This window comes from Dryobates pubescens, chromosome 24 (genome assembly GCF_014839835.1).
Source record: "Dryobates pubescens isolate bDryPub1 chromosome 24, bDryPub1.pri, whole genome shotgun sequence".
In the NCBI taxonomy this organism is placed as follows: domain Eukaryota; kingdom Metazoa; phylum Chordata; class Aves; order Piciformes; family Picidae; genus Dryobates; species Dryobates pubescens.
Genome location: NC_071635.1, coordinates 4,283,119 through 4,308,191, shown reverse-complemented (window position 1 = coordinate 4,308,191; position 25,073 = coordinate 4,283,119). Strand labels below are relative to the sequence as shown.

Genomic DNA, 25,073 nt, shown 5'->3' with positions numbered 1-25,073 from the left:
CATGCAGTTCAGGAGATGAGGTGAAATGTATGTCTGTGCTAAACTCTGCAAATTGGCTCTGAGAGGAACTATTGACTGTTGCTGGTTGGAGTTGGAGCTTGAGTTTATAACTCTTTTTCCCTGTACAATTTTATTATAGGATACTTCCAATGCCTTACTGTATTCCTGTGTTTGGTTTTTTCCACAGTAAACACATAGTTGAATCTGTGAGAAGCTCACTCTGCTCTCCACAGGTCCCTTCCATCCTTAACTATTCTAATTCTGGGTCAGCTTCCAAAAGCTGCATTTGTTTATTATTTAAAAAAGCAGACATTTAGGCACATTAGATTTCTTCAGAGTGTTTCTACCTGCATTTCTGAGGTAGAGATTCCCACAGCTGGCTCACTCCCAGGGTTTACTCTGCAGCATGACCTGTTTGAAACTATATCAGTGTCAAATGAAAGAGTATTTGAGAACACTTCTGACACTGAAAATTTCTCTTGATATCACATATTCTGTCATCTACAGTTGAGGAAGGATTATAATCTACAGCCATTCTCTTTTAAAGTCACCAGCCTTGTAAAGTCTCACAAAACTTTGAAATCTGCATTTTTCTCCTGCATTGTGTTTGCTCTGTTCTTCATTTTTCCTTCCCCGCCACCACTGAACACACAAATGGTAGTTTTTCTTCCTGATTCCTCATGGCACATTCTGATGATGATGCTTCTTGCCTCTAGTAATAAAGGAAAGGTTGGTTAATATAAGTGATGTAATGATGTTTTTAACTGAATACTGTCTCAGAAAGGGAAGTAAATCTTTCTAGTGAAATGTCCTTCCTACAGAAATACCCAAGCTGGATTGTGTCTCAAATATCTGTCTTAAAAGCAGTTCAGCTGTTTGACTTGTGAACCAGAAAATAGCTAAGGCTGTAAGGAACATGATTTCATCAAAGTTCCATAATATGGACAACAAAAACACCTTAGCAAAAATCTCATTTAAAAATCTGAGCAAGGACATCCTGTGAAGACCAGGGCAAATCCTCTGAGCAAGGTTTCATAAATAGAATAGAATAGAATAGAATAGAATAGATATTCCTCATAGGAAACACAGAAATGTCTCTTGCCTTGCTCATTGCTTCTGGCAATGCCTTCCTCCAAATCCTGAACTTTTAGTTCAATATCTGACTGTCAGATATTTTGGGGCAACATGTTGGCACGAACAGTTTATTTTTGTCTGATGAACTGTTAAGGATGAGTACTTAACAGGGATGATTTGGAAGAGAAACAAATGCACTTTACAAAATATCAGTTTATATTTGAGTTTCCAAGTCTGTCAAAGAACTTGCAGAAGAGATTCTTAGTCTAAGTAAAAAAAAATAACAGAAACCATTTTATTTGGTAAAGGTGATTCAAACAAATACCATTTTTTGCTCCTCTTCTGGCATATTTTCACTTGGGACTCTGCTGCACCCATGAATGCAGAGCTGATAAAACAAACCTGGATATATGAATCTGACATTTTTGTGCTTGAACTTCCTTGTCAGAGCAGGAGGAACATGAAGCTTGTCATCTTTTCTAATGCAAACAATGTCATTGTGAGACTGTAGCAAATTGCTGCTACCTCACGCAGTCAGTATTTGAGCCAAAATCACTTTCCTGTGCTCGTGCTGTTGACTTTGAATTATTATTTACTCTTTTGAAAATCTCCTGGGGGTTAGGCTGGATTGCTCCAAATCCAAGCAAATCCAATTTGCTAAGACAAAGTAAAAAACTTAATAGCTGAATAGTGTGGTTTGCTTTTTCTTCACTGTCTTGCCACTGTGAACGTTCCAGAAATATTCCTGCCATTGACTTCCTCTCTCTCTCCTTGTTTTTAAAACCATTACTCAAAACACATCCCATTTTTGCCACTGCACGAATCTGAATGCCTGTGGATTTGCTGTGTGGTGAAAATGCACAATGGTAATTCAGTATTGAAATAATGGAGCCTTTCGTATTGGTCATAACAGCAAGCCATTCTGTTTGGATGGAAACTTGACATTAGCTTCAGCTTTGTCTCTGACAGTCTTGCCACATATTTTGCCCTACAGACCAGACAACATGTCTTGTGCTCAAATTGCTCAATAAAAACCTGGGATGATACTGGGTTTGGTGCACCAGAGGCAGGATATTGTTACAAAGTGAACAAATTGCTGTATCTGTCTGCAAAGGCAGGATGCCTTGTGGTTTGCTGTTAAATATTTAAAAACTTGGCTTCTTCCAACATGCTACATCAAGGCTTTACTCACCACCTAGGTGCTTCGTTTTGGCAAGGACCACTAGCTGATGGGGCACAGTCCTTGGGCCCCTAGGAAGTAAGAGCAGCCTAGATTCTTGAGGGAAGGAGAATTCCAAAGCAATTGTGAAGTTGTTAGCTAAATCAACATGTGGTGTGCCCACTGAAGAAATGCTCTTTGCTTTTTCATACTAGTATTGCAATGTATTTCTTGAAGTCAATACTTACTTGAAGTCACTAGTCTGTATGTGGGCTGTTAGACTTCCCAAAAAGTTCAGAGTAAAGCAATTCCCATTGGAAGCACTGAAGAATGTGCACTTGGTAAAAACATAATACCAACCACACCACACCATTTTGTGTAAATCAGGCAAAAAGCAAGAATAAAACTGTAAAGAGGAGAATGTAGAAGGAGGTAGATTAAACATCCTTGTTTATTCTTACCCCCGGTTCCTCCCACTGAATTGATGTTTCCTGGCCAAGACTGAATATCTAACATTCATTTCCTCTCCAGAATTACTGCATACCCTGCTCCTGAAGTAAAACAAAATTCCTTTGAATAGGTACACATGTCCTGAACCTTCTCCAGTAGGGAAGGATACCAGTAAAGAGCTGTAGCACTGTTACTGCTCACAAAACAGGCAGCTGCTATAAAGTTGGACACTGGAGCCAGAGATGATTTATTAAACTGGCATGTAGGTCAAATCACATTTTTAATGGGAGGTTTCCATGGCTGTATGTGGATCAGAGCCTTCTCTGTTTCTGAGGCAGATTTTCTTCTGATTTCAGCTGTGCTTAATGATTCTTAAGTGTCCTAAGGCTCTTGGTCTGAATATTTCTGAATATTTCAACTAAGGCAGAAATTCTGTAGGTGGATCGTGAATTATTGCTGCTCAAAGGGAAATATCCCCTTCTCTCACCACTGTACACCCCTCCTCTTTACCTTGCACTGTCACATTCATCCCATTTGACCAGAACTAGCCTAAGAAAAGGTGGGACCATGCAGCAGTGTCAAAGCCACCCTCTATGGTGGCAGTAGTTCAGACTGCCTCAGCGGTGTCAGAGACCTTGCTTAAATGCCTTTAAGTAGAACCACCAAACACTTCAAGCAATTTGGCTTTGTATCAGTTGCATAAACTCAACCCTTCCCTTTCCTCTTCTCTTTAAAACAGAGGAACAATCTGGACAAGCTTTCTGTTTGACTCAATATTGTCCATGCTTTGCCCTCAGCTTTTTACCACCCAGACAAATGGCAAATCTCAAAGAAGTGACACCCATTCTGCTTTCTTCCTCTCTTCCTGCCTTTTAGCAAAGACTGCTGCATGCAAAGTGGCAAAGCTCAGGTCTGAATGGAAAAGCCTCCACCCATCTGTGCTGAGCAGGAGGGGTGGCTTGAGATCTGCTTGCAGGTTCACTGTCATTTTCAAAAGATTAGTTGGGGCTGACAATCTGCTTTGACTCACAGCAATGAATGCTGGCAGCTTTCTGGGTAATGTTTCACTGGAGAATCAACTTCAGGGGAAGAGACCTGCCTGGCTGACATTCCTGTCAGCTGGGGTTTCGTACCCACTTTGTTTTAGGGAACTTGCATCTCACGATAGGAGGCTCTTTTACTGAGCAGTTTGTTGACTTTAATAAGGAACACATTTCCAGTGCAGGTTCCTGTTATTTTTATGAGTTCATTAACCCAGTCATTTAATTACCAGGGTTCTTCTGGAATCTTTCAGAATAATTCAAAGCTTCCCTAACAGTTTGAAGATACCAGGATTTTCCCTTTTGTTTGAAGGGGTGTTGTATTGCTGATGATCTGATGGAGATGGGCGACCTACAAAGTGTGAAGAAACAGACTGGAGAGAAGGCAGGGCTCGGAGAACACAAAACAGAGCACAGAGAGGCTGGGACACACAGAAAATGGTGTTTGATGAGAAGCATCTTGATAGACTTAGAAGCAGCAAAAGTTTAGGCCAGCTATGAAAGTATTGCATATATGAGTAACTGCAGAGACTGCACCCCAAACGGGCCCAAGGAGATGGATGTGGTTTGTGACTCTCACAGATCCATAGCTGTAGTTCAGAAGTGCAACACAGGTTTTACTGGAGGTTTCCCATTACAATAAAAAAGCTTTTCAGTTGTGGTGAGTGTGCAAAGAGCAGTTAAGGCTCAAGTTGTATTTCCAGTTAGACTTGGTGACTGGAAGAGTGAGCACAGAGGAGTGAAAAATGTCACGTTCAGAATCAAAGAGTCAAGCTCTAAAACCCTGAGAGGTTTTTGACACTTGGAAATTGTGGGCCACTTTTGGGACTGTTTTGAAAGGTTCCCTCAGCTCTGCAGCGTCACTTTCTATCGCTTGTACACAGTTATGGTACAAGCAAGCTATTTCTTGCTCCAACCACTGCTGTGAAATGATTCTGTTTGCCCTGTGAGGTAATTCCATGTAAGTCATCCCAAGCAATCTGTACTTTTCAGGCACTTCAGTAGCTGCTAACCCTGGAGACTAAAAGCTATCATTATTCACAGAATAAAATCAGCGTAATAACCAGCATGGTCCTTCATATTTCCTTGCTTTACTATAGTGTTGATTCACAGGGAGTACCTAATATTGTTTCCAATTTCATTCCTTACATACCCTCTTAGAATGACAACAAGCAGAATACTTACACTTTGTCATAAGCCCTCCAGGAATTACATTTACATCTGTCAAATGATTTTACATATACTGGAAGTAGCACTTGAAATAATGTTACATTATAGTCAGCAGCCATAACTGGGTGCCACCCAAAAAGGTCAGTAAAAGCATGTTAGGCTCATTTAAATGCATTTTATTGTGAGACTTGCTTTAAGAAGTGAAAGAAATCTATTGCACACAGACATTATGCTTCACAATTGAGTCTATACAGTGTCTAGAACAGGCGGTGAATTCCAAAGGGCCAATATTAGGAAGCAGTGTGAAAAGCAGACATTATAACTTACATTAGTTATCAACATGCATTTTAAAAGATATATCAGGTTTGTATCTTAGTGGTACAAATGGAACAGCATTTTCTGCCACTGTAAACATGACTATATTGCTTAGGAAGTCTTAAACATATGAATCTGCTTCCCTTACTGTTTTGTAAGCACATCTTACATATGTGGATGGACTTTATATGATATATATCCCTATAATTCAAATAATAAATACTTCTGGGGCTAAGTGAGGCCCTGTTTAATAACAAAGTGGACCACATATAATCTTCTTAGACTCTTCCCTTAACACTATAGTTAAGAACTTTAATTTGAGCTAAGGAGTCAGTGAAGCGCTAAAGCTAAAGTGAGAAATTATCCAGCTTCTTAGCAAGAGCAAACAAGGACAACAACAAGTCATTTACTCTTCAGTGTAAGCAAATCTCAGCAAATCTATTACTGTAGTGAGCATTTTCAAAGGTTGCTAAAGAATACTTTGAAGTAGGAGAGAGACACAGAAATGTGAAAAACTGTAACATCTCACATACATTTTTGTCAGGAGCAAGCCCATCTGCTATCTCTTTACAGGACAGTTCTGAAGGATTTCTGTGCTACTGAAAATAAAGTGCAAAAAAACCCAACCAAACAAAAAGCTAAAGTAAATGATGGTCTGGAGAATCCTCTTGAAAAGAATGTTTTATAAATGATTTGAAGTGAGATCTGTAGGCTTGGTGGTTTTCCCAGAAAATTATGTACTTTGTGAGCTGCTTTAATTTTTTCGCTCAGCTTGGCATTTTTTCAAGAGTATTTCTGTATGCAGGTGCTAATCCAGTCTATAGCTGTAACATGGGACAGAAAACTGAGGGCATTATGCTGCTTTTTAAAAGTAAGGAAATGGTACATCTACCCAAAAGCAGTATGAAATTTTTAGTCTTTAGAAAAGTAAACATCACCGTGGTTAGCAAAATAAGTATTAGCGTGATTAATAAGTATCTCTTCATGGAGAGGAGATAGAAAACTGATTTTCTCAGAAACCTCAACTAACAAGCAAGATCAGATCATTCTAATATTTGGAATTATTAACATAGGTTCCTATTTTGGACTGCATCCTCCTGCTGTGGTAAACTCTAGACACAGAAAGGGAGCTAAGGAAATAGGAATGACAAGAAATAAACCTATGCTGAATATCCTTCTGGATTCTGCTCAACTCAAAGGTGACCCTGACTCTTCCATAAAAGCATGGAAATTGCTTTAGGGTCATATTCTAGCTCACCCTGGAGGAATCTGTAGGCTTGGAGTTTTCAATTTAACTGGATAAACAGACATATTCACAGGCAGTCAACTACCTTTTGCACCTGCCAAAATATACTGGAAATCCTGTGACAGTAGGTTTTTTTGGCAAAAGTCAACATTTTGCTTCCAGACATGGCCAGACCTAATAGGAACTGAGGTGCAGAAAAATAGATTAAATAAATAAATAATAAGAAGAAAAAGACTATATGGGGTTTGAATCTGAGAATTTGCTTTTTTGATTGTTTAGACTGGTTTGTTGCTCATGTTGTCATTCCCAAGTGGCTTCTACTCCTCCATGCTTCAATCCAGACAGGCATAAAAGGCACAGTATGAAATGGACCTCTAGCTTGATATCAGAAAAGAGAAAAAAGGGGAAAAAAGAGAGAGGCTTTCAACAGCAATCATTGAAATCTAGTTTCTTTGAAAAATGCAGGAGTATAAATGTACAGAATGTCAAATGGTTGTTGTATGCCCATGGTTAGGAGACAATTGGGGGAAATTTCCTCACCAGGAAGGTTTGTGTCAGCCATATAAGGACAAAAGCTAGTGCAGCTCCAGTGAAGTTACACAGACGTAATTACAACAGTGTAATTTACCTAAGCTTTGAGTTTCAACTTTGTCCACCCAATTTTATTTCATTTCAGAATACTTCACCTCCTGTCCTGGCCCTTCCTCTCAGCAACCTGTTCACCACTAGACAGGTGTGCGCAGAAGCTGTCCTAAAAGTAGTCTAAAATGAAAAGTTAGAAGACATTTATGTGTCCTATCCTATTTAATCTTAGAAATGTTTCTTTATACAAAATCACATGTTTTGATTTGGTCTCCAGTTATTTTGTAGTTATCAAATGAATTAGGGGATGGAACACGAGGAGCTCTGGGCTTTGAAGCCAAGGTGTGCATAGATAGCTTTGTAGAAGATTCCAGCTTAGCTGTGGGTCTGATACAGAAAGCTTGTGCTGCAGCAGCGTGTTCTGGAATCTCCACAGCACAGCCATGGTTTGTGCTGTTACTGCTTTAGAGAATTAACTGTGAGATAAGGCATACAGGGCTTGAGGAAACTTTCTGGTGTTATGGTTTTAAGAGCAAGAACATTTGTGAGCACTCTTACATACACAATTCCAGAGCTGAATTGCTACAGTTTTTGTCTGGGTTTATTTTGGCACCAGTTTAAATGTTATGGTCTACAGCATTTGTTTATTTGCTTAGCTCATGTCCTGAATTTACAAAACAAACCTTCCCATTTCCATTCAGTCAGTTGCTTTTCTGAAAATCACCACCATTGTGGATTTGTGTAATAAGCTAACAATTAAAATCTCTGTGTTTGTATGGATTTTTTGTAATTCTTATAGCCACCCCAAGCCGCTGGGACGAGTAAATCTCACAGACTGAGATGCTGAGCATATAAACTCAGCCAGAACTTTGCACTGGAACATCCTAGGGTCTCTGCTGTAGTGAATTCCCTAAAAGGAGACAAAAATGATTTTACAATCCAAACCCCAAAAAAGATTTATTAAATATAAAAATAGGAAGTATTTTAAATAGGCCTTGAATATAAACTCAACAGGAAAAGAAGAAAAGATTAGTTTATACACAAGCCTCTCCCTGCCCACCAAGCCTTACTAGGCAGCCTTAGCTTGTGGACTGGATTTGAGTGGACTCCGAAACTTTCTGACTGGCAGCACTACACCACGTCCCTCAGAAGCTTCTCTATCACATATTTGCTTCCACTTGTGTCTCATTTACCTTGTGGTATGAACCTTATCTCCTTAAGCATGCTCCCACAGCCCACCTGAGTAAGGAGCCGTTTCTCCCTCACAGAAGAAACCACCTGATCTAGTCATTTCCTTAAGGAATGTAAGACAAGGGCAAATATAACGGAACAGTTGTTGGTTTGTTTGGAGTTTTTTAATCTTTGCCACACTGTATTTCATAGGAAGATGAAGTCTTTGTAAGCACAGACTAAAAGATTAAAGCTTAGAAATAATATCTCATTTTCCTGTCATGCAGAAATTGAGCTGCAAAAGTGTTGCCCTGTTCCCAGTTTTGCAAACGACTGCAGGGAAGCCTTGAGATGTTTGCTGAAAGCCTGAGACAAACAGTCACGTTACAGAATTACTGATTTCTGGTCGATACCATGCACCATCTTGTTCAAAAGATGATTGAAAGAGGACATCTTCTCTTTCTCTGGTATGACCATCACCTATTACTGCTTTTCTGGGGGCAGCTTGACTGGTTTCAAGCTCAATTACCTTCATAGAATGTCTCCAAAGGTGTACCTCAGGGAAAAGGAAAACTCTTTCCCGCTGTTTCCCAGGATGCAAACATCTATCTTGTGTGCTTTACTATATTCTGGATTATAATCTTGCAACTCAGATTTATTTTTTTTTTTCTTTATGATATGTGTAAAAAGAGCTGCTGTTAATTTTAATCTTTTCTTTACCACAATTTTATTCCTAATTTCTCCAGCAAAAGAGGCAAATATGACGGTATGGTTCTCATCACTGAAGTCAAGCTTGTGTCAGCCTTTCCATTATATAAACCCTTCTTTTGAAGAGTCTCAAATTCGGCTGTAAAAATTCAGTCTAGGCTGGGTACTGGCAGATGAAGGCTTTGCATGGGATGTGTTGCTCTTAATAAAAATATTTAAAACCTGCATGTGATTGCCTTTGTGTTTGTGAAGCCTTTGAAAGACCTGTCAAGCTACACTTAGAATGCTCTGTAGCTGCTTGCAAGATCAGTTTTCAGGGATGCTGAGAGTTTTTAGTTCTCAAATGGCTGCAATTGCTCAGGTTTGGATTTTCATTATTTTTCTGACATATTTTGTTCTCCTGGTTTTCATTTTTGCTGTGTTGATCCTCCTACAACAATTCAAAAAATACTTTCTTGCTTTTGGTAGTGTATTTGCATTAAGGAGGCACATTCATTTTGTATTCACTTCTGGTCCTATGCTATTCTGAAATAAAATAGTTCAGGGTTCTTTGTGTTGGATCATAAGTAGTGCTGTCCTAACTTTGAGAGTTAAATGCTACAAAGAAGTGGGACAGGAATAACTTTACTGACTCTTTATTTTTATGGTCAAGAGCTCTTACTCTGGTCTGATTTCCTGCCAGATTTTACCCAGTAATTCCTTCCCCAGAATCAGTCAGATGTGAAGGACAGGAGGGATACACCTCAAGGTGCTGACCTTGGGATCAAAAATCAGTTTAGGTCAGGAGTTGAGGGAGGTCATCTCTGTTGTCAGACAGAAAAATAACAGTGGTGATAATGTGCAAAGAAGGCAAAGATGGGGGAAGGTGCACTTCCCAGCAACAGGTGGTCACAGAGAGCCCTTGCTTAGAGAGTTACAAGGCAAAAATCACTGTATTCCTCTGTATGGGGGTTCTGCTTTGGATGGGTGATGGCAAGTCTGAAAAAGTTCTTAAAACATGACCTTTTTTTTTTTTTTAATCCCTGCTGTTGGTCTCTCCCTCTAAGCAGAGAGGTATTTTACACAGATAACCACTGAATCACTTGTAGAGGAAGGAAACAATCCATGAGATTAACCCTGCAGAGTGGGCAAAATGCCAGAGGAGCGTAGGTCACAATTCAATAAGCAGTTAAGCATATGCTGAAGTTTATCCCTTTCCACCAAAGGATTTACATGGGCTTAGCTTTAAGTATGTGCTTACATCCCATTGAAATCACATGATGAAGTGCTTTGGTGACTCAAAACTACAGTGGGACAACCAACAGATAGCATTTTGCCAGACCAGAAAATTATTGGTAGATTACAGGTTATGTATTTACTGTCCCCACATGATTCCCCTTCAGTTTTATCCTCTCTGCACCAGTAGAGCCATTGAGCTTTCATGTTATCATGAAATCAGATGTTAAGGGATAAAGCCTCACTTCTGCCTCGCAATACCTGAAGGGATCCTACAGGAAAGCTGAAGAGTGACTCTTCATGGGGGTGCCTATCAACAGGACAAGGAGGAATGGTTTGAAGATGAAGGAGAGTACAGTTAGACTGGATCTTAAGAAGAAGCTCTTCAGTATGAGGGTAGTGAGACTCTGGAATCAGTTGCCCAGGGAGACTGTGAATGCCTCCTCCCTGGGAGTGTTCAAGGCCAGGTTGGATGAGGTCTAGGGCAGCTGAGTCTAGCTGAGAGCAATCCCTGCCCATGGCAGGGAGGTTGGAGTAGATGATCTTTAACATCCCTTCCAACCTCAGCCATTCTGTGATCCTATTCTTTTTGCTTCAGTGCAATGCATCATGGTGCTAAGGAACATGGTTTAGCACCAGAGTTGATAGTTAGATAATGGTTAGACTCAATGATCTAAAAGGTCTTTTCCAACCAAAGCAATTCTGTGAGTCTAATTCTGCTATTTTCAGTCCTAAAGTTTTATATTTCTTTCTTTTGCTAATCCGCATTTTCTCCCTGGCAACCTCTCTGTGTTCTACTGTACTTCAAACAATTTGCCAACTAAAAGAGTGTTTGAGGCTGATTTAATTACATTAGCATGAGATGCCAATTAGATATTTGTAGGAAGATTTTGCTGGATGCTGTTTCTTGAATAGCTGAACAAGGCACATTTGCCAGCAGTTACTCAACTCCAGTCAGACTAACAATAACATAAACCATATCTCTTTCTGCATGTAGTCACTCCACTCGAAGAATAAATAGTGGATGCACTTTGGTTCAAATGGTCTCTTGTTTTAATCATTACAAAAGATAAACTCCTCAGAAATGTCCTCATTTAGATGTATTTTCCTTCATTTTTGGATGAAGCCTTGGCAGATTGACCATTTTTAGACATGAGAATTGGATAACTCAGAGAAAAGGACTGGAAGGCAGCTTCCTTAAATTCTCTCCCAGCTAGACTATTCACTCAGAAATAACATATCAAAAACTCTGTTTATTCAAGTTAGCCAGAGATAATGAGCAAGCCCAGCTCTTGCAAAGGCCAAGATTGTTACAGACTTCCCAGTTTACTTCCAGTTTTTATGCAATGAGTTTCAAGAATGGGATTGAAAGTTAGTTCTGACATCCACTCAGGCTGCCAAGTGATAATGTTCGAGTTGCAGTAGTGGCTTTTCTTCTAGTAATTCCCACTAAATCCCATTTACAATCCCAAGAGCTACAGAGTGCTCAGCAGTTTTAAAATATTCAATTTTTATTTAGGGGACAGGTTATGAAATGTGCAGCCTGTCTGCAGACACATGCAAAATCTTACCCCAAGCAATCATAATGATGCTGTTATTGAAGTCAGTGAAAGCAGCCTCTCAAAAATATCAATACAGTTCCAGTTTAAATATTGATATGGCTCTAAAATGAATTAGAGAGCATTTTGGTAACTACTATCAATCCTCTTGCAGCAGAAAACCAGAGGAAGACTAGTTAGTGCACTAGGTACTGTTGGTACTGTTACTATTTGGTCATGGAAAATTTACCTTTGGAATTCTACACTGAAAGAAGAAATTTGCAAAGGTACAAACCAGAGCAAGACAAGGTTATATAAATAACAAGGGCTTTTGTGGGTCTACTGGAGCTGTGGCAGTTGAAGTAAGAGTTTCTCATCTCTGATCTTTTGGCAATATCCTGCAAAGAGCCACACTATTGTATTGTATGCTCTGTTTCTATGGCAACCACAATATTTTTAGTAGTGCCTTTCAGCTGAAAATCTCAGTCCTTCTAACCAGCACTGACTGAGCTTCACAGCACCTGTGGGGCAGGTCAGGGCTCTACAAGTGGGAGTGATAAAGTAGGGAGAGCTAAATGAGTTCTCTAAATTCACAGATAACACTCTTTGTAGAGAGGAGTCCCAAACTCTTGTAGCTGCCCTTGTGGAGCACCTTTCCCCATGAACATGAACCAATGTGCAGTTCAGTAGAAGACTTCATGTGCTAAAAGCTGCATTTAAGTAGCAATGCCTTTTACTGCTAATCACTTGGGTTTATTTTTTTTATTAAGTGTGATAATAAGTTCAATGTTTGGATTTTTTTTCTCCCCTGACTATTCACTTCTGGTTACAGAAACATGAAAACAGAGGATGTCTTCTAATGAGAGAAAAGAAATCATTCAAGGTATGTTATTAGTGGATTGATCTACTCTCCTTTTACCTGCTTCTTAATCAGAATAACTTCATCTTTGTTGATAGTCTCTGTTTGCTTGTCAATTCTAGTTCTAATCCAATCTGTGTAATTAGTGCTTGCACAAAACCCTGTTTCTTGTGGTTCTTCCTTCCCTTTACACAATGCCTCATATTTTTGGTACAGCTAGGATGCGTCACAGCATACATGCCAGAACAGTCCCTCTTAATATGTACTTTGATATTTCTGTATGCTGTACATCATATAGACCAACCTGCTCACATGCTGTATGGCTGAGGAACCTATATTGATGTTCTCTGCTTTTACTGTTGGGGATACATTGATGTTTTAAACCAAATTCCTGCAATGCTACCTTAATTCTTTTCTTTTTATTTTTTTTTTCCTTAACAAGAGCTGCCTGAATTTTCTCCAAAGTAGGAGTGTCTGTACTATAGAAGTCATTTTATATGATTCCTGAAAAGCCCCCCCCCCCCCAAAAGTCCAACTACGTTGGCAGCTCAAGGAATGAAATGCATCCAAAACATAGCAAAAAAAGAAAAAGTTCTAACCCAGCATTTTGGCCAGAATCCAAGAAATCTGTTAGCTATTCTGCAGTGATATAGTGATCCTTCCAGCACTGACTTAAAAAAGAAAATTGAGAAGATGCTAAGGACTGGGAAAGTGATAATTTTATCTGGAATGTCACGGCCAAATTCAGAGGACGGCATGTAAGTGTCTGTAGAGGTAGAAAAAAGACCTGCTCTTCAAAATGACCTCATCCAGAAGAAATCCAACTGCCATATGTTCCTTTGGCCTGCATTTGATACTATAAAGATTCTAGGATATATGCAAGGAGGAGAGAGGGGTGGTTTCTGTGTTTTAGAGGAAGAAACTCATAATGAAGTAGCTGTATATCTCCACTTTGAGTTGTTTGTGCTAATTTTTAATCTGCTCCAGAGGCTTGCTGATGTAAAACACAACATTTTGAACAAGGAAAATGGACATATCCTACAGCAATTGTTTATTGTTCTCTCGCTGCCCACTGGAGACCGTTGTCTATGCAGATTGCAAAAACCAAGGCACGTTTGCCCTTCCCTAAACCTGCAAAGCAGAGGCAAAACAAATTAATGATCCCTCCATACTGGGAGATTTGGTACTAGTTTTTCCACTGATTTCATGATCACCTTTAATGAGTTACAGGAATATAATTTGTGATGTCATTTTTTTTCCTTTGGAGTATAAATTCAGCTACTATGAAAACAATGATAAGTGGAATGCAAATTCAGTTCCAAAATAGTTCTCTAATATGGGAGAGGCCCCTGTTCCCATACCCTTTTTAAAATGAAATGGCTTATTCAGAAGCAGTGCTGCCCAGGGCCTTCCACCCAAAACACATCAACACTTAATTAAGTCATGGTGCTGTCTGAGCAAAGAGGTGCAGCAATTCCAGTGGCTGACAGCTGAATGTACATGCATCAATTTCTCCTAGCTGAGGACCTGGTTTCATGATGCCCAGAGTTTGGCAGCAATTGGGCTTGATGGCCCTGTGCCCTTGGTGCTGTAGCTCACTGTGTGCCAACACAATCTAATCTGTCTGCAGGCTCTTTTTATGATATAGATGGGCTGATGGGGCTTAAAATCTCTATTGTCTTTTCTCCAACACTTCTCTAAGACAATTCAGAGCACAGCCTTTCGAACTCTCACAGTGAGGATGCCCCGGAACCTGAAGTCAAAAAACAAGTGCCAGGAGGAAAGCTAGGGATTGTCACCAAACCCTTTGTAACATGAAAATGCAGCCTGGGGCTGTATATGCTGGTTTGCTCTCTAAATGGGATTGTGCTTGAAGCTGCCTGCCAGTTCATCAGGGGAGTTTTTACACCACATTCTTTCACCGACGATAGCTGTCATTGTTGCTTTGAAAAACCAAATACAACCCATAATTAAAACACCATTCCTTATTTTATCTTAGGCTGTGCCAAGGTTTCTCTTAGTGTAGTCACTGAATGTTTTCTTTGCATTTACTGCTTCATTTCCATTGCCTCTTGTTAGTGGGTTTCCCCAAAGATTTTACATTGTAAGTAGAGATGAAATAATTCAATGTTTTCAACTTCATGTGATCAAAGGTAACTCACAAATTAAATCCACAGTTCTATCTGGTTTAGACTTCTGGACAGATGATGTTGGATGTTATGTCATAACGCCCACACAGCAAAGTTTAGATCAGCATCAGATCCAGCAGCATTCCTCTTGGCTGAAACAGCCTTCACAGGATGCTCCAGTGGCCAGAGGCTGTGGGCTTATAAAATTGCCCTGAGCTGCTGTCCTAAGGGCATGAGAAGCAATAAGGAGAGACCATAGTTCTATTGTACTATGTTTATACTATCCTAGCTGAGAGGAGCTTCGGAGTCTGTTAATAAATCATAATTTCAAACTTTACTTTTTGTTGGAGAAGAACAGGGAGTAAGAGGACAAATTATCTCTTTGTGTCCACAGTGATCATTTAAAAAGGGATGACAGAAGCATGTGGGAAGTCACTAAAAGTTTCTTCTATAAAGTGAAAGAAATGTCAGCGTATTTTCTATGTAGACTGCAAAGGACTGGTGGAAAAAAAGGACATAGGCACCTTGGTTGTGGTTATCTTGGAACAGGTTGTATAATGTTGTGAAGTAACTCCAATAGGTTAGGCCTAATGGCTTTTCTCATACTATGGCAGATGAAATGCTTTCTTTTCAAATGTCCCTGAAAGAAGAGATCTATTCTAATGTGATCCAGGAGCTGTGGGGCTAGAACAAGACATGGGCTGCCTGGGTTACATTCCTTCTCTGCATGAGTAGTCAGCTTCTGTGTTATTTAAAGGCAAATGGCAAAAAAAAAACACACAGAGGAGAAGGGAAGGGTCTCTTCTCTTTCACCATGAAGCAGATCATTTTCTCCAGGTGCTTTCTGCATGCCTGAGTCTGTTTTGCAAACTTGGGCATCTCACTTAAGGCCTGGGAGCTGCAGAGCTAGGTAACAAGCTTTGAGCTTTAAGCTTCTTTATGTTGTGCAGTTTTTTTCCCCTTATCTCTCCCCAGGCCATGTCCCTGTATTCTCATTTGGGGAAGTTATCAATCATAATTTCTTTAATGGTTGTGGTATTTCACTGAAAAAATGAATTCACAATATATGGGGTTTTCTGTACCTTGTTTTGGAATAGAAAAGCTGCAATGCTAACCTAATTCAGTACTTTTAAAAATAATCCCATCTTTATTGGATTTTTTAATAGGATTTCTACATGCATTCTCTTTCTCCTCAGAGAGTAAAAAATACTCTAAATTCTTGTCATTTGTTGCATAAAAGGTTCCTCTAAATCACTGTATCAGTTTGGATGAGCAATCAGATCTGCCCTTTGGATTCTCCTCTTGATGCCAATTCTCTTCTCACTCCTAGTAAAAGACACCACTGTGTTTCCTCAGCAATTGCAAATCACATTAATTGCAGACCATGTTAGAGCAGTGCAGTGACACACTATCTGCATCTGTGTTCTCCCTCCTGCACTCTCCCCCACACTTACCAGGAGGTCTGGAATGACAGAAATCCAGGGAGGAGTTCCTCAAATGCTGCTTTGCAAAGTGAGTAAGACCTTCGCATACTCAGCCTAATAATGCTTTGCATCACAGAACCCGTGTGGCATTCATGGCTGTACATGGGTGTACATGGTGTGCTTAGCTTCAGTAGTTCCTCTTCCTTCCAAAATGTCCTTTCTTTGCATATCAACAGGTAGAGACCCAAGCTTCCTCATTGTTCATGGGGAAATGAAACATGCTGATACTAAGTGACTGCTGTAAAGGCAAGAATTGTCAAGAATTCAATTCTTGTGGGGTTCTGCTCATGAGACTAATCGCCACCAAAACAGAAGACCCTTTTTTCCTCAGCCTTACTTTCAGGAGAAAGTGAGAATAGGTATTGCAGTGAGCAAGAAGCTGTCAGGAGCAAGGGGAGATTTGTGATTTATCTCCTCCAGAGGGATACAGGTTGCTAATGTTACTTAGAAGCACAGAGAGGTTTGACAGCTTGGCGATGGAGTTGTTACGTACAAGGGCCTCTGCACAGTGAAGTAAGAAAGGAGGAAATTTGAAGTGTACAGGAACAAATTATGTCAGGAGGGCAAGCCCCACAAACTACATGGAAGTTATTGCAGTTGAAAGGAGAATTTGCTGTTTCTGGATGGTGCCCAATGAACCTTCCCATTTCTCTCTCTGCTTGTTTCTGGAGATCTCATCGTTCCTGGTCTGAGACTCCCTTTCCAGCCGTTTCCTCGGTCTCTTTCCTTACGCATGCTTTGAAACATTAATCTGAGCCCACTTGTAGTTTCAAGCACACAGAATACAACCAACAGAACCACCTAGTCTTTTTTTCTTTTATTTTTTTTCCCCTCAAAAAAAGCCATGTGATCTCTATTGAGTGTGTTTAAAAAAAAAACAAAACCAAAAAAAGGACACTTGGCTGCTAAGTGCCTAAGACCCATGTTCCCAAATGGAAGAGAGGGTTCACAAAACACTGCTCAGGCAGTACCTCAGAATGATGCTGTAATTCCCTGGTTCTTCCAGAGTACTACAGCAACTCTCATAAAAAAGAAATTATCCTTCTTCAGAACATTTCCTCCAGGTCAGTGATCCCTGTGCTGCAGCCCACCCATGACAGACTGCAGACTCAAAAGGCATAGTGGAACCCACTGGGTCTTACATAGAGTATTAAATGTAGAGGAAAAGCAGGAGATTGTGGAGGTAATTCTTGACATCTATGAATTCAGCCTGTTCCACTTTTGCTTAGTCTTGAAAATGCAAGGCAATTAGTTGTGCTTCTAACAGAATCCCCAAACAGATTTTAACAAATGGCAGTACCAGCCAGTGCCACTAATTTATCTCTAGAGGCCCAGAAACCTCTGCAATTCTATATTCATTTACTAGTTCATTTGGCCAACTAAAAAGCTCTTGCTGCTTCCAGTAATTGAACTGTATCAACTCGACACTTCCTTTAATTGATCTGATTTTTCTCCTTATTCAGTCATTAAGCCTGTTTTTCTTTCAATCTTTGCCATAATACTTTCTTACCATCTGAAAATTTTCATGGCTCTTTTCTCTCATTAGCCACATATTTTCTATAAATATTGTCTGGTTCCCAAGTTGTGCTTTTAGTCCATTAATATAACTTCTTACTAGAGAAACTTGGCCATTTTTTGTCTTGCCGTTGGTTTTCACGCCCGCTCACCTTTGAGCATCAGAATGTGTGCCAAATTTGCTCTCTGTTCTTACATGATGCTGTTAATTACTTCCAATCATTATTTCATTACTCAGATATTTTTCTAAAAGGCAATCCCTAGATTTGTTCCATGTTTGGGGTGGTTTTGACAGTTATCTCTGTGAACAAAATTATTCACATGGTGACACTTTACTAGCTCACACTGTTGTAATATCCAGTGGCTCATCATCATGCTTGGAATGTGTACCAGAGCACAGAAGTGAATCCTAAACCCCAGCCCAGTTTTTCAGCCACATCCTTTCCATCAGCAGCACGGGCTAGAGACTCTGTAAAAGGAGAAAAGAAAGGAGAAGAAATATGACTGCTTTATAAAGCTAACAACTCCCTTTGCACTTTTTTTACATTCCTTTCTTTCTCACCTTTGCCAAATATGGTCTCCAAGCCCATGACTGTGTTTGGAAACACAGAAAGAGATCATGCTGAAATGATTTGGGTCTGCCAGAAATGACAATGAAGAACAAGACCAATGAATGTCCACTATTTACTTCTGCCTGTGTCATCCAGCTTTGCATCTATAAAGAGACAGAGGACAGCGCGACCTGCTCTGTTTTAATTAGGCAGGACTAGTCAGATTTTGTTATTTCTTGCTTTCCTTTTATTAAATCTTTTTTCTGACAGGTCTTTATCTCTTAGTGAGGGCATTGAGGCTGGTAGTAATTTTTTGTGATTCAAATACAGATTCTGTAATTTGCTTTTATTTCATGTTATTTTCTCCTGTACTGTAACACGTGAAAGGACCCGACCCATTTCTAACCCATCAGCAATAAGGTGGTAACCCTAAAGTGGGATTTCCACTTCTGCCAGAAACTGCATGTGCATTTTACGTGCCTCACACGAGTAGTGGGACTGTTTATGACAGAAATTTTTAGCATGTATGTAAGCATTTCAGCATCAGGGTCACAGTCAGTGTTTGGTAGAGGAGATCGTGCAGAACACAGCTTCTATTTCATTACACTCCCCTGCACTGTTAAGAGCCAGCACGGAGAAGGTGTTTCCAAATGCCTTGAGGCAGCACTCAGATGCTGTGAAAATCCTGATTATGCTGACAGACTTACCCCAGGGTTACATATGTACTGAATTATATGAACTTGCTACATTGCTGCAGATCAGAAATGTGTTTGCTGCTTCCCTCTTTGTGGATGGCACACTGAGGAGCTTACATTTGTGTATTATATTGCATGTGAGATGCAATAGCTTTCTTCCATGCCTGTAAGGATTTCCACAGAATTCCATGTACAGCATTTAAAACCTGTGTTAATGATGACTATAAAGTTGTTTGTCTTCATGGAATTAAGACATATCCATAATCCATTTGCCAGCTCAAATATGCTGAGGCAATAAAGCAAATTCTGCTCACATTACTCACCACAGTAATCCCCAAATAATTAGTTTGTCATAGGGGGTAATAGATCTGTGATGTGTCTCAATCATAAACCATATAATGCATGGGATTGCCATAAAACACTGCTGCTGCCTGAGAAATACAAAACCAGAAATCCAATTCCTTGAGGTCAGCAAGGAGCCAGCTTCAAACTTACCTGTTTTCATAACCTCTTGCACAGCTTTTCCACTTCCAGTGTAAGGAAAATCCAGTTCTACTCCTAAATCTCCCACTGGGTATGCTAGAAGAACCCCCTCAAGTGCATCCCCACCATTTGCCACTGCACAGCTCAGTCAGGAAAAAAAAAAAGGCAAAAAAGCAAAGCATTAGCAAAAACACTCCTGTTTTGTACAGAATTATATGTATCACAGTTTGTGTCACTACAGACAGCATCAGAAAGTAAATGACTGCTGGTAGCTCTGCTGCTCTGCGAGCAGATTTCTCTAAGACCTTAAGTGCATTCCTAGCTGTTCACTTCAAATTGCTTATTTGTTACTAATAAGCAGCTATTTCTATGCATTCTTGTTCTATCTCCCCCTTTACAAAGAGGGATATCAATGCTTGAAAACAGGAATATGGGTGGGGGTTTTTCCTCCAATTTTACCTTTTGGCTGACATTCTTCTGTCTTGGCATAAAAAGCTTCCCAGGGTGTAGCTCAGCCTGTGAAGTGTTGTACGTAGTGTTCACAGTGTTTAGGGAATGTTACATGCAAGGGAAATTTAGGGTTGGAAAATAAATCATCCTGAGTGGATTCCAAGAGCATTCAGCAAGTTGTGTGTGTGTGTGTGCGCGCTTGTGCTTGGCTTTTGCCTATGTGAATTTAGTTTTCACATCCAGAAACTGGTGCTCAATTACCATAGAAACAGCAATTTTCAGATGTACACTAAAATCAGTGCAGTACATGATATTACAGCCATTTGCATCAGTCTTCAGTTACATTTTCTTCCTGAAGAATTTCTAAAACAAATAAATATGTCCTTAAGCAAATCTTTACCATCAGTACAGTCACACACAAAAAAGGAGACAGATTGCTTGAAGCACAATATGTCATGCAGTAATTGCCAAAGGGCTAACCATATTAACAGAGAAAATACTGGTGCCAGTTTTACTTTAACTAGTTAAATTTTATTGAGTGCTACTGTCCCTAGCTGCTGCCCATAACTTTGTTGGATTACAAAACCATCTACAGTTTGAAACTGGTTTTATAGTTCATCCTTAGGGGTGAACAACTGGCAAAATAAAAATCGTTAAACAACACTTCAAATGCAAAATGTGGGAAAAGGATCATAAATAGAAAACATATTTGGGTTTCATAAAGCTGTGGTAATGACCTCACTGGGTTCTCCAAAATGCAAAATAATCTGGATCTAAGAGGCTACCCTGAGTGATATCAAAGTCAGTGGCATAACCTCCAATCTCTGTGAAATCCCATTGGGAATGTCATCTTTCTAGTCTATTGCGTTCCAGAGCCAATGATAAATTGGATTAGAGGGGTGGAGTGTATTCCAAAAACCAGGAATTTTCCTGTGCCTTGGAACTGAGCTATTCATGAGGTACAGTTACCTGTGACTTGGATAAACAAAGTGTGAGAAAACACTTTGGAATCTCAGTGCTAAATTACGTCGGACAAAAACCATTCAAGGTCACTTCCAACCCAAAATCTTGGTCACAGCTCCATGTCCCTAGTTCACAGCTTTCTGTACCACACAGTTCTTTTGGGTTTGCATTTCTTGCTTGCATTAGGCAAATTACAGGGTTCCAAATTGTTGACTAATGGCTCTTTACAAGGCATAGAAATGATTCAAAGAGAATTTGCAGCAGAAAATGTTTGGGGTCCTGTCGCTTCTAATTAAAAAAACCCAACCTGTAATTGTTTTCTTGCTGAACTAGTCTGACTTGCCAGTCAGCATAATCTGTTTGAATGACGTTAAGGGGCTACAGAGGATGAAAAGCAGAGACAGGTTCTCTGGTGCAAGCAATTACAAACTGGTTGCACTAGGGTATCTTGGCAGTTTTCAGGTGTCAGGGTGCATCTAAAGAGGCTTGGAGCAATCTAAATCAAATTAAGGTCATTTTAACTTCGACTGCAAGTGACCTCATGGGGAGTTTAATCCATTTTAGCATTCCCAGCTGTGACTAACTCTGACTGAATTTTCTTGTGTATCCCTAAGCAGACAGTGATACATTGTGTGATACATTGGAATTCTGTGGTTCAACAGGCTGTGGTAACCAACAGGGGAAGAGAAAGTCCTGTAGTTTGGAAATCACAGGAGTTACAGAGGAGTTAAACCTCCAGCAACTCTGTGTGAAGTGATGAGTCTCCACTGACAGTATAGCACTTGTTATTATGAGTCATATCCAGCCATGCACACTTCAATCCTTTTAACCTCCAAATTTTATGCAAGGGACTCTCTTTCTGGGTATTAGATTGTGCACTGGAAGCAGTAGACTTGGATCAAGGCTCTAGATCAAAGTCTGATCAGCACAACACCTTCCACTTGAGAGTTAATACAAACACAGTATAAGTCATAGAATATGGAAGGTAACCAAGTTTCCTGTTTCATGCCACCAAGCAGATCAGGTTCCTGTATCTGTGGAATTAGGGCCTGCAACCATGGGATATTTGCTTGGTGTATTTGAAATGAGCTATCTAAGAGAAGAACTGGAGATTTCATATTTATTGTTAATCTTTGAGAAAGGTCTGCTCTAACTAAGACATTAGTCTGCTTTACTGTAAGCCAAGACCTTGACATGAGTGTCTTCATCAGTACAGTTAGAACTAGACAAGGGGAAAACAGGAGGTGGTTGCAAGCAAGACCATCTGGAAGAGACATCCTAGGGTTTTGGCTCCAGGTTGCTGACATAACAAGCAATTGCATTTTTGAGTCACATTTACACTGTTGCCAAGCCAGTCCTTTATCAGTGGCAGTCTGTGTATTAAGCAAACACAGGCCTCTCTGCTTTTCAGTAAGCAGCTTGTGTGGTTCACCTGTACGCAGACCAGGATTGTTATGGATGAGTTTGAGCATCCAAATAATAATTAGAAAAACTCATTTTAATGTATACATTCTGCTAGTAAAATCAAAATATGTTCTGGGGCATGTGTGCATGCAAATAATCAATGCTTACAGTTTACCTCAGTCATAGCTCACCTAGGGAATTCCTTCTCTAATTGTTCTGAACTCAATATTTTGCTTCCATGTAAAATAGTCCATTTTTATCATTAATGCTGGCTATCACATTGGGGGTTTGCCTCTGATAAGTATTTCTATTAACAAAACTCCACAGAGAGGAGCACAAACAGAAGGTGAAACACAGCTAAATGCTGGGCTGATAGCTTTTACAGTCTTATCACCGTCTGAAAATTTACTTATGGACTCACACCTGAGTGTGAGAGAAGAAAGAAACATCACTTGGAATTATTTGTGGTAACAAATGGGGAGTGTGTTTTCTTGCTTTTTTTTCTTAACAAACAAGAACCTGAAAATACACTGCATTCAAACCTCAAAATTCAGAGGGTGTACAGGATCCAAAATGTATTAAAGAAAAATATTTGTTTAAATCCCATGAAAATTACAAGCCTGACCCATGATCTGAAGGCATAGAGCTTTGGCAATATTGTAACAGTCTGCAAATACATTCGTAAGTGTTTAGCTTAGAGACACTATTAGAAGGAATTTTCTGTAGTATTGAAAGAGGCCTTTTTACATCTTAAACCAAGAGGATTGGACTTCTAAGTATACATTTCCATACATTGCTTCTTGATTCTTGTCATTTCACACAGTTCTGCTGCACAAAACATAACTGATGATTGTAATTTACGGCAGCTCTAGTAGTGGATGTTTAGACCATACATACTGTTACTGTAGCCAAAAGTCTGAGGTTTTATGGTAGCAAGAATTATTGGTCATAGAGTGTGGATGAAAAACCCATGGAATAAAGAAAAAATGGACAGAAACAATTGGGGTTTTATCTATATGTTATATATGTGTGTTTTAAAAGGTATGTATGTATATACATATAGATTGACCTACCAGCAGCTGCATATTAGTTAAGATTTAAGAAGAGCTTTTGTCAAATACATACAGTTGAAGTCTATTCCCAGGGAAGAAACTTAACCTGTAAATCAAATAACTCAAGATTTTGTAGATTGATACCAAACCTGCTGACACTCGGTTGAGGAAATTACAGTTTCTCAGGGTTTTTTCCTCTGGTGCATGTGATGATAGTTTCTATTTCACAGCATTTCTAAGGCCTAGCACTGGGGAACAGGGAAAACAAAAGCAGTAACATTCCCCCTAAGCCACGGCAATTGTTTTAACAGCTGCAGAATCATGAGGCTACAGTGGCTTGTGCCATTCAAGGGCTTCGTACGCAGCTCACCGGGGAAGACCGTTTCCATGGGCTTCAGTGGGTTTCACTTCAGGCTTTTTTCTGGACTAACAGTTCAAATAAGTTCCTCCTATCTGTGGGCACTGTGCAATAGTGTGTCCCTAGTTGCACACTGCAAAGTAAATTATTTTTCTCCTGAGGCTGTGTTTGGGAAGCTCCTTGTGGTTGTCAGTATGCCTGCCTGCGTCTGCTGACACAAGAACACCTGTACAAAATACTTTCTCATCTGCAGCCTGTGGCACCACCTCAGATACTTATTGCAAACTCTAAAGAGAAGAACTAGGAGATGCCTGTTCTATCTGGTGAGTTCTGCTAAAAGAAAAGGAAGGGTTTGCTCTATAGAACACATAAAGGCATTTCTCAAAGTGTGCTTTTTGTGTACAGGGATAGGTATCTGCTTCCCCGTGCAACGTGCAACACCGCAAAACTCATTAGGCAGCATAAAAGTATTACTGTTCAGTGCAAAAAAGATTTGTCCCTGGTGGAGCTAAGCTTAATGATACTGTCAGTAGTACAGAGCTGGCAGTGAAGTATCTGCATGGGTAATTCATCCCAAACGGGAAGGCCAGGAGACAGGAGGTTTTCATTTCAATTACTCCCTATCTGCGGTGGAGGAAATGCTAACCCACCTGGGAGGGCAGCTTGGTTTTATTGCGGGGCTGTGTCTGTCTAAAGTCCTCTCACAGGAGCTGGCCAGTGTATAAATGAGGCTTGTCCAATGCTGCTTGCTTGGAAAGAGGATGAAGGAACGAGAAGTTAATGAGACTAGATAAGAACTGATCTGTGCTGAGGTTAGAGGGTAAGATAACAGCCCATGGTGATGAATCTCAAGTTTGTTTTTGTAGTAAAGGAAACCTTTCTCTCACCGATCTTCCTGAAATAGGATTTAAGTGTCCCCTTTCCCCACAGTTGCTTGTGGAGATGTTTCAAAAGGCTTGTGTGTAATTGAAAAGACAGCCTGATGCGAGCCATTAAACATGCCTGACAGGAATTTGGAGAGGGGGGTGGCACTGTTTGTGGAAGAGAGAATCAGTGGGGCTCCATCCATGAGCCTGGGACGGTGCTGGGGTTGTAATTAATCCAAGCAGCGATATGTGTGATATTACTAAAGCAGGAATCTCTAAAGGGGTCTCAGAAAATTCTTAATTTATTATGCTTTCAGCTGGGGAAGTAAACGATATGTTTTCATCAGTCCTGGCAATCAGCCAAGCCCAGCTGAAATCCTGTTTAAGGTTTGGAGCTATTCTAACTTTCCAAATGCTCACAGATTCCCGGAGGAAGCCACAGAAACCCCCTACCTGCAGAATTTAAGCTCATTGTTATTACTTACACTGTAATAGTGCCCTGAGGCTCTAATTTGCATGACATCCTCTTATACAGCATTTCAGCTGGAACTTATTGCCCTCTGTAGAATCCAAGAGGTCACATTTTATGCTTTTTAA

The 25,073-nt window shown here is 40.0% G+C and overlaps 1 protein-coding gene across 1 annotated transcript in view; it reads left to right on the top strand.

Annotated features, from left to right (window-relative positions):
• ARSJ (arylsulfatase family member J) overlaps positions 1–25,073 on the top strand; it is a 107,718-nt gene that overhangs the window by 32,828 nt on the left and 49,817 nt on the right. Inside the window, exon 2 of the mRNA XM_054172625.1 lies at positions 12,500–12,550. The gene's annotated coding sequence lies outside the window, so the exon portion shown is untranslated. The remainder of the gene's footprint in view (positions 1–12,499; positions 12,551–25,073) is intronic.